At 37.7% G+C, this 9,690-nt stretch overlaps 1 protein-coding gene and 2 long non-coding RNA genes across 16 annotated transcripts in view; 1 reads left to right on the forward strand and 2 right to left on the reverse strand.

Moving 5' to 3' along the window:
• LOC102672047 (disks large homolog 4) overlaps window positions 1-9,690 on the forward strand; it is a 281,358-nt gene that overhangs the window by 246,793 nt on the left and 24,875 nt on the right. The window lies entirely within an intron of this gene.
• On the reverse strand, window positions 1,543-2,144 carry LOC116186738. Its single transcript, XR_004151739.1, has 2 exons — window positions 1,825-2,144; window positions 1,543-1,730 (listed from the first exon to the last, which is right to left on the reverse strand). It is a non-coding gene; the product is annotated as an uncharacterized LOC116186738 (long non-coding RNA).
• Window positions 8,741-9,690, reverse strand: part of LOC102671736 — a 1,874-nt gene continuing 924 nt past the window's right edge. The window contains exon 3 of the long non-coding RNA XR_420732.2: window positions 8,741-9,166. This is a non-coding gene — a long non-coding RNA (uncharacterized LOC102671736). The remainder of the gene's footprint in view (window positions 9,167-9,690) is intronic.

The raw sequence follows: 9,690 nt of genomic DNA on the forward strand, positions 1-9,690 counted from the left end.
GCCCACGTAAAGTTGCAATTTATCGAATGCTTCTTGCGAGCAACGTATTTGTGTTTGCGAAATCGGTATGCTCATCGTTAATTAGACACGTTTACGATGTATATTTTAATCTTCAACTTTTTCTCCATTAATCCTTCTGATCTCAAACACTTTTTCCTTTCCTTTCCTTTTTCTTTTTTTCGTCGCTTCTCCTTGGCATCATGTTGATCATCACGAGGATTTTTTTAATTAAAAAAAATTACACCAAGAAAAATAAGATCAACGCGTTGCAATTTTAAAATAAAAAAAATCTCAAGATTTTCGTCTTTTATTTTATTATAAATGGAAATAAGTATCGAAGAGGTATTAAAAATTTATCGTTAAATTCAGAAAAAATAGAAATAGATCCATCGATTATTCGTTATATTAACAAAGGAGAGAGAGAAGAGTTATTTTTCTATTTGTCTAAAAATCGGGAAACATCTATTTCTATAAAATAAAACGATCCTCCAAAGATTTTCAAAATAGAGAACGCAGTTAATGCTCTAGCTTTCTCGGGCCGAAGCCAACCCGAGCCCCACAATCGATATTTCGCATTCGACTCTAAATATATGCACCGAGACTATAGCCGCCACGACGATGAGGATCGTTTGGCCGACGACGTTCGTTACCTTGTCTGATGACGAGGCGAGAGTCTCCGGCAACGTGAGCCTTCGATCGCCTCGAAGGTAGAAAGTACGAGACGAAGGCTGTTTGTCGACCGCTTGCACACGCAGTCTCGTCGTGGTAACAGAATCGACCGGTGTTACGATTGCTTCGTGGCATTGGTACATTTCGTTTTTCTTTCTCTTTTCTCTCTCTTTTTCTCAATCAGTCGATTAGGAAACGAAAATATTCCCTCGTCGGAAGAATTACTCTCCTCGCACTCGCGTGACTTTCGTCGCTTTCGCGCGATTCTCGATCGATGTTAATCGTGATTTTAACGAGTAATGAAACACGGTGCCATGGTTAATCGTGTGTGAAGGTAATAGGTAATGATTGCTCGTATCAAAAAGTGTGAAATGGTAAAAAGAAAGGAATAGTGGCCAGACTGGGAAAGTTTAGGCAATTTGTATCTCGTGAAGTGTTTGTTAAATGTGAATAGAAAAATTTTGTGAAAAAAATATCCAAGGTAAAAATATATATTACAATTAAAAAAAGTGAATTTATTAATTTGCACAAACTGTCGTTGTCTAATAATACGACAATATTATAAATTATAGTGCGGTCGAAGGAGCAAAATTGACATTAAAAGAAAAGGAAAGAAAAAAAGATTCGTCGAGTTGATAGCGTGAAGTGATAATCGGGAAGAAAGTGAGTGAAGTGCGTAGAGAGAGAGAGAAAGAGAGAGAGAAAGAGAGAGAGAAAGAGAAAGAGATCGTACAAGAGATCGATGATGGTACGGTGTTATTCTAGGGTCATTGACCTTAACCATTTCAATGCTTTCAATGGGATACATACGTCTCAATAAATATTTCTGATCCTCTATGGGCCAATATCTCGTATTGCGCGTTTTACTTTTTTTTTTTACCTTTTTTTTTTTACAATCCAACCACGTACAAATTACAAAATTTCTGATCCTCCGGGGGACGATTCGTATTTCACACGTGCGTGTATTTTTGACTCTTTAATAGTTTCATACTGTTATCATTGACAGATATAAATTACAAATTTTTTTATCCACACGAATTATCCTCTGGTTAATGTTATATCTGGATATTTCTGAAAGAAAAAGAAATAAAAAAAAGAAAAGAAAGTGTAATAAAATTGGATAAGGAAAAAATAATGGTTAAAAATGATGCATACATACCCGAGAATGGCCTTGACGTGTTTCATTTTGTCGCAAGGTGTTGGATAGTGATATCATCATCGTGTTTCACCTCGTTGTCTTATCGAGTATCGGTTAAAGGATGCTTCTTCGGATCGATCGTGGATTCGATGCTCTGTTTCGCGTGGAAACAGAGGAGTAGAAGGTATTTCGTTTGTCGTGGTAGGGAAGAGTAGTTCTCGAATTCTTCTTCTTCGTGGAAAGTTGAAATTCAATTTGCATCGAGCTGGCGAACGATTCGAACGAACCGTTTTCGTTCACAAGTCGGTTAGAAAATAGTTGTGTACGTAACTGGTTTGCTTTTCTTCTCTTTTCTCCGCTAAAAGAGGGAAAAATGTGTAAGAAGAGGAATTGAAAAGGTGATGCATGCCAAAGTAACACCTTTGGTATTAATTCGACGATGCACCTGTTGTCTTGCAGCTGCACACTATTCTATTTCGTTAATTTCTTAACTCGAGTTCCAATTCACGTTTAAATTTTACAAATTAAATCGAAATCCAATTTTTCAGAATTCCGAACTTTCTAAAAATTCATCCCCCTTTTTCAAGCTATTAATTTTATCAGAGAATCTATAAAAATGTTCTAATGATCTAAATATAATTATGAGAGTTTTTAATCAGCCAATTCTACAGATATTATCTTACACTCACAAACTTTCAATTTTCAACAAATTTCATTTTATTTTATAATTCTCTTCTTTTCATTCCACTTTCCCTCTAATCGCTAATTCCTCGGTCAAATATCTCAATTTATCCAGAATTGAAACGTATCGCTCGATTATTAAATCGACGACGGAATCGTCGATTGGCGAATTTTTCCCGGTTCGTTAAGGCGCGATTCTCGCCGATAACAAAAATTCCATAAGAGACGAACACAAGTTTACCCGCGTACGTTTTATGGTACAATCGTGGCAAAGCCCTCCCCTATCTCGATTCCTGTTTTTCCAACCTATCCTCGTTTGCCTCGCTTCCCCGATAAATTCGAAACGATCACGCGGGGGATCGCGCGTTACTTACGAGTGGAAGCTGCATCGGGAGAAAAACGAAAGATTTCCACCTTCATTGGTGAAAATTCTCCCCCGTTTCTCGTTTATTCTCGTTTCGTTCCAAGAGAAATTCTCTTTCAAAATACCTGTGTGTTGCTTTTAATCCTCTATTTCGGTCGTGGTTTTTATTTAACGCCAACTCTTTTTAATTTTTCACAGATTTTATCGAAAAATATTTATTAAAATATATACATAGAACAAAATCTAAGAATCCTCGACAATTTATCGCTTTCTTCCATCATTCTCGGATCATTCACGTCTCTCTTTCACGGTGCGATCAGAACGAGATCACGACAGATTTCTATTCTTTCGAGGTTTCTCCTTGAAATTGACTCTTGCTCGGTTTCGGTGGATACGTTTAATGGTCTCGTTTAGTTGTCTCGCCGTTTATTACGCTCCATGAAATTCGAAATGACAAGTTTCTCGTCTATTCGCGGATCGTTAAAATTGGTAAAATTCATAAACATGTTATCAATTATACGGAATTGGAATTTATAGCCTTGCGCGTGGACGTAATTAGAGCACACGGTGAATTATTGATGAGCGGCGGAGCGTGACAGTGCATCACTGTGTTTCTTTTCCTCTCGAGATCTGCTGTTATGCCGTACACTTTCACTCTCGATCTCGAGGCGATCGGCGCAAATTTAAATCGCGAACAAGAAATTTTCTCATCCCGTCCCGTTCGCGAACATGGTTCAGACGTTGGAAAGAAGTTTGAAAGAAAATTCGTGAAATTTCGAATTTCGTATCTGCTCGAAGATGGATTAAATGGAACGCGAGGAGGATAATTATGAATCGTTATGAAAATTTTATTGAATAATTCAAGAAGCGAATAAAATTAGTAAAATTATATATCTGTTCCTTCCATTTCTCTTAATTATGGATAATTCAAATAGAAATTATCGAGAAGCTTGCAAATAATTTGAATTCATATATTATTATTATTATTCGTAAACTTTTATCGAGTTAAATTTCTATAGAAAATATACTTGTAAGGAAAGATTAAAGAAGAAATTATGAGAATATACGTTGAAATATCTATCTTTAACGTATTAATAATTTCAATTAAGATATTCATTAAAAAAAAAAAAAAGAAAAATCTCTCTCTCTCTCTCTTTCGATTCCTCGAGAGTATACAACTTACTACTTCAATTTTAATATTTAAAGAAGATGTTCATCACGTTGGCAACCAACGTATTAATAACACGAAGAATTATTCAAATTATATGCAATTTGCAATTTATATGCAAGACAGCCTCGTAGATAAAGGGGGGTAAAAGAGGTCTTAAATCACGCGGCTCTCGTGATCCAACTTACACCCTGTTTGCACATATTCTAATTCTCCATCGTTGGCAAGATGCATCGTTTAATAATCTTATGGCGAGAGGGATTTCGGCTCGTAGCGGGCCATTGAAATTAAGCCTTTCCTCCACTCCACTGTTGACCTTAACGAGAGCGCTTACTTTGATTTACCTTGTAACACGTTGGAAAGCTGCGTAATCAACGAGAAACTAATCCCATAAATTTGCAACCAGAGTTTCAACGCGTTCGCATTGATCTCTCGTTTGCCTACGTTTAACCAGTTACGCGTACGCCTCGTTGATAACCTTCGTCGCGGTCGTTAATACGGGGAAAATTGCGAGTTTCAACTGGTTGCGATTCGCAACCTCGTGCGAACAAAAATATTTTCCGATATATTAATAATTCGAAAGAATGAAAAACTCTTCGTTCTCTTCCTTTAAATTAAATATAATTTCGATCAATTTGGAAAATATATAAATTGTTAATTTTGCTCAAAAGTATTTAAACAGTTGCATGATTTAACAATCATATGGCAACAAAGTATCTTTCAATTTTAAGATTGTATAAAAAGATTCTGCAATGACTCTCTTTTCTTTTTATACTATTAATGATATCGTTTGCATTTAATTCCAAAATTTTACAATAAATATTGCCCCTTTATCATTAACTTATACAATCTTAATAAAGAATATCGATATTATATATTGACCAATGAGACCCAGTCAGTAACGTTTATCCAATTCAAATCACGTGTCGAATGACGCGAATAACAATTTTTCTTCGTATTCTACGGAAAAGTGTTCTACTTGCCATTAGCTTACCATTATTTTTAGCACGCCCGAGTCCAGCAAACAAACAAACCTGGTCAATTTCCATCGCTATCAGCTATTATTGTTGTACTATTTTCGTCCGTTGATAGTCAAAGTGAGGTCGCGAGGCGTTCCCCGGTGAACCGGTTAAAACGTGGGTGGAGATCGCGGTGTTGTGGCACCACTTTCCGGTGACGCATAGGAAAGCCGTTCGAGAAGGAGAGAAGGAACGAGGGCCACGTAAGGCTCCGTGCTCGTCTCCTCGCCTCGTGGCCCTCTCGCCACGTAGAGTAGGGAGAAAGAGCGGAAAGCCAGGCATATCTGTCATTCGAGGAACGACCGACGCGCCGTATGGGTCCTTGAACGATTCAACCGGCTTCGAAACGATCGACGCGTGTGTATTTCCTTGACCGAGTGGCGGAACAGTGGTACGCGAAAATGAACGTGAAATCCAAGGAAATCCAAGCCACGTGAACGATAAGTGAAAACGGTATCGAGAACGCCTTGTTGGATGCTGAACTCTCGGTCTTTTTCTTCTTTACAGTTAGAGGCTAGGTTCAAAGGTTCTTTCTTCTTGAGTATTTTTATTGAGAAAAAAAGCATCACCAATTATTTAACGTGAAATTAAAAGTTTAGATGTGATTATCATCGTTATTTGTATGTTCCAAGTTTAGAATTTTGTTGCCAGAATTTGTTCTGAAGTTTTTTGGCTTCGTTCTTCGTTGAGTGTTTTATGTGATCAAATGATGAGGATGATGAGGATCGATAGTGTGAGAAAAATTTAGAATGGAATCTCGAGTTCTCGTTGTGCTTGCAAAGAATTAAAAACTGATTTCAACTGATCGTTAGTTATTTATCGGAGAGAAAACTCGACGATTAAGGGGAGAAATCTTATTAATCAACGTCTGTCCTCGACTTTAAAAATTTGGTAATCGATTTCACTGGCGCAAACCTTGGCAACTGGAAGTGGCGAAAATCGAAAGTGAGAAATAATTTGTATTCGATTCATTCGCGATTTGATTTGATATGGAAAAATTCTATCTTCTCTTTCTCTTCTAATTTTTTTTCAGTATAAAAAAAACAGCATATCCAGAATGGATATGTATATATTCAGAAAATCAGTTGAATGAAATATGGAATTTTCAAGTGAAATCTGCGACAGGTAAAAAAAACGATCGATTCATTAATTATTCATGCTTAGAAGCGATTCTTTGAACAGCCTCGACTAATTCGCGCGAACAGCAGGGAAACGGGATGAAATTCAGTCGAATTTATCGGGATGCCGGCATTTGATTTTCCAATTTGTTCGACAGGGAAGAACGTTGCTAGTTTTTCGTTTTCTGGCGCCACAAGTATCGCCTTCGGCTGTTTTGCAATTCGGATTTTCCCGCTTTTGCATTCTGTTTGCGCAATTCCTCCTCGTTCCGACACGTTGAATAAGATTTTTTTTTTTCCCCCTTTTTCCCTTTTTTCATTTTCCTCCCCTTTTCCTGGCCCCGTTTCGACGAAGATGTCGCGTTTCACAGAGATTCTCGGATACACGGAACGAGGAGAGAACTTGTCTTTCTTGTTCTAAACACGACGACAGTCGACATCTCGTTCGATAATAAAACCAACCAACGAGGCGTCTGGTTTAAAATTCTTCCACGTGTCTAAAACGCGTTCGGTTTAATGGCACGGTCTTGTTGGTAAAAATTTCATTAGGCATATGTATAGATTCGTCACAGTTAATAATTCTTTGAATGGTGGACTTTCTAATCTGTAGAATAGCATCGTTGAACGGTAATTTCATTGCGAGATCTATTTGTTTAACTGTGAGGAGAATTTTAAATTTCGATATATTGCCCATATAAATTAAATTAAATTTGATGTTGATTTACATTAAACTCGCAGTTACTTTTTTTTTCAATATTAAATTCTTGTTAAATTCTTTCCATCTTCTTTCCAAGTTATTTTTCATCAGAATTCGACAGACGAAAATTCTTTCGTCTCTTGATGATGTGTATGTTACATGTAAAATATTAATTTTTCGATAACTCTTGCGCGACAAAATATCAACGTTTAATTAAAAATATTAAATCTCCATCGTTCCTATTCTCAAAAATTCACTGAAAACCAGTATATCGAAAAATAGCCGTCGAAGACCGTTTCTTGAAAACCGTCCACGCACTTTTTCAATCTCTTTTTTACCTGTGCAACGTGCAGTTTCCTTGCAGCCACTTGAAATTTCATTCGCGCGGTCAATTAATCCTTGTAACCTTTGAAAACCAGCATTAGCATGGCATCTCGTTCTGACAACAAACGTTCTGATCTCTGCCGCAAAAACTTCCCTCCCCTTTCGTCGAGTTTCCCTCTGTACAAAGGATAATTCCAATTTTCGACCAGGTTTTTTTCATTCTAGTTGAAGACAGAACATTCATAAAAAAAAAGAAACGATTCTTTCTTCGCGCATTCAACAGTTTGTTGCGAAAAGCTGTTTGCGAGAAATTGTTATACAACTCGGTGTATAAAAGCGAAATGTTCTAGACTTGGAAGAAAAAGTTTAAACAATTGATTGACAAAGTGTTGGAAAGTGAAATTTTTGAGAGGAAAAAAAAAACATTTTGGCCTCGCACAGGATCATCTTATTAGAATCTGTCTTAAAACAAAGTGTGTCCAAAAAAAAAAAGTGTACCTGTACAGCTGTTAAGAAGATTGACGAAATCAAAAAGCGAAACTTTTTCTAGAAACTGACAACACGTTCCTACACGACACAACAAACATAAGCGATCTCCTAAAATTATTAGGAGAAAAAAAAAAAAAGAAGAAGAAGAAAAAGAAAGAACCTATCGTGGATGCAAGAACAATCGTCAGACGAATTAAAATCTCGCAGAAGATCCAAGATAACGAGATAATCGAAGGAACAAAGATTCGCGTGCAAGTATTTAGCCTGACGAGATCCCACTGAGTCGGCACGGAGGCGCGTATTTCACGTGGTGTTGACCCCATAAACAGGCTCGGCGTGGCTGCCAACTAAAAATACCCATTCCGGACGAACCAGTTCGCTGGAGGAAAAGAACGGTGGAAGCGTGACCGAGAGGTGGCACGAGGCTTGCGCCCGGCCGAGGAACAAGAAACGGAGAAAGGAGGAAGAGGGAAGAGCGCAGCGACTCCCATGAGCAAAATATATATATATCGAATGGGAAAAACCTAATTTAAACGTTTTAATGACACGGTATAAATCGATAGATCGAAGGGGGCCACGCGTCGTGCCACGATTAATCGATCGGCGCGCGAGATTTACGATCCGTTGCTAGCCGCCAACCAGGATTGAAAGAAAGGTTGGAAGAAAAAGGCGTCTGATAATTAATCAATCGATCAATTAATTAATCCATTTGCGGTGGAGCAAATGAATGGATATTTCGTACGGATTGAGAGTAATTTGATAATAGATTGTCGTGATGGATGGATAATTGGGAAGGAATCGGGGAAGGAAGAATAATCGTTGGATCGTACGATCGGCGAATATGACGAGGAACAGGCAACAGATCTTCCCCCTGCGCCCTTTCGCTACCTTGGGCCGCAGGATCCTCAGGGACAAGCTGTACAGAAGGTACGTTATTCCGGTATATAAAAATTAAATTAATTATCGATTTATTAAGAGATTAATTGTCGATGGAGAGTAATTGTTTTCCTGTTTTTCGATCGCGCGAAAAAAACTTGGAAACTGTTTTCGAAAACTGAAACTCGATTGACGACGATTCTCACCAACGTGTCATCAACGTTCCTCGCTCGATTGTTCATGCTTCATCGCGCGAAGAACACGCGTAATCACGTGATCTTTTTGCTCAGTGGACAAATCAGAACGAAGCGATTTCCGCGATATATAGTTTAAAGGTCTCTACGGATCCGGGAAAAGGATTACCTCGGCCATTTTTGCGCCGTCGTAATTGCGTAGCGGCGGTTTTCTTGCGGACAGTCGTTAAGCTATCCTACACGTGTCACGAGTTTTTACAGGATGGATCGGACGGTTCGTGGAAAGCTACGACGAGTTGAGAAATTGCGCGCGATCTCTGGGACGAATTCTGGGTCGATCCATCGGCTTTTGCTTCCTCCTCCTCCTCCTCCCCCTCTCCGCCGAAAGTGGCCTTTTCTTTCTGGGATTAGAGACAGTTTCCTTTGATTCTGGAAACGAACGACAGTTTTAAATTCGCATTAGTCATCGTGAACACGTTGGTTTAAATGCCGTAAACGAGGTAATTTTCCTTGGAAAAATCTCTCTTTCGAGTTTAAACGAGGGAAAGGAAATGATATTGATGATGATTATGGTGGAAGGTATGGTGGAGGAGTGAATCATAATTCAAATTGAGATTCGAAGATTCTTGAGAATCGAGAGATTTGGATAAGTGGCTATAAGATTTATGTTTGCATAATTTTTGAAAGATAATGGCAAATTTTCAACTGTCAAAATTTTACAAGAACTCTTTTCAAGAATGTGCAAACGAATTAAATTCATTTATCAAAGCGCAATATAAACTCTAAAAAAATGTATATAATAAATATAAAAATTTAAATGCACATTATGTAAAAAAGATTTTTCAACTTGAAAAAAGTATTTGTACTTATTATACTCTACACTATATCACGTTATATTTCATGTCGTTTAATACTTTCGCGTCAGAATTAAAAAAAAAAAAAAAAAAATTGAA

Source organism: Apis dorsata, unplaced genomic scaffold (genome assembly GCF_000469605.1).
Source record: "Apis dorsata unplaced genomic scaffold, Apis dorsata 1.3 scaffold_50, whole genome shotgun sequence".
NCBI lineage: Eukaryota > Metazoa > Arthropoda > Insecta > Hymenoptera > Apidae > Apis > Apis dorsata.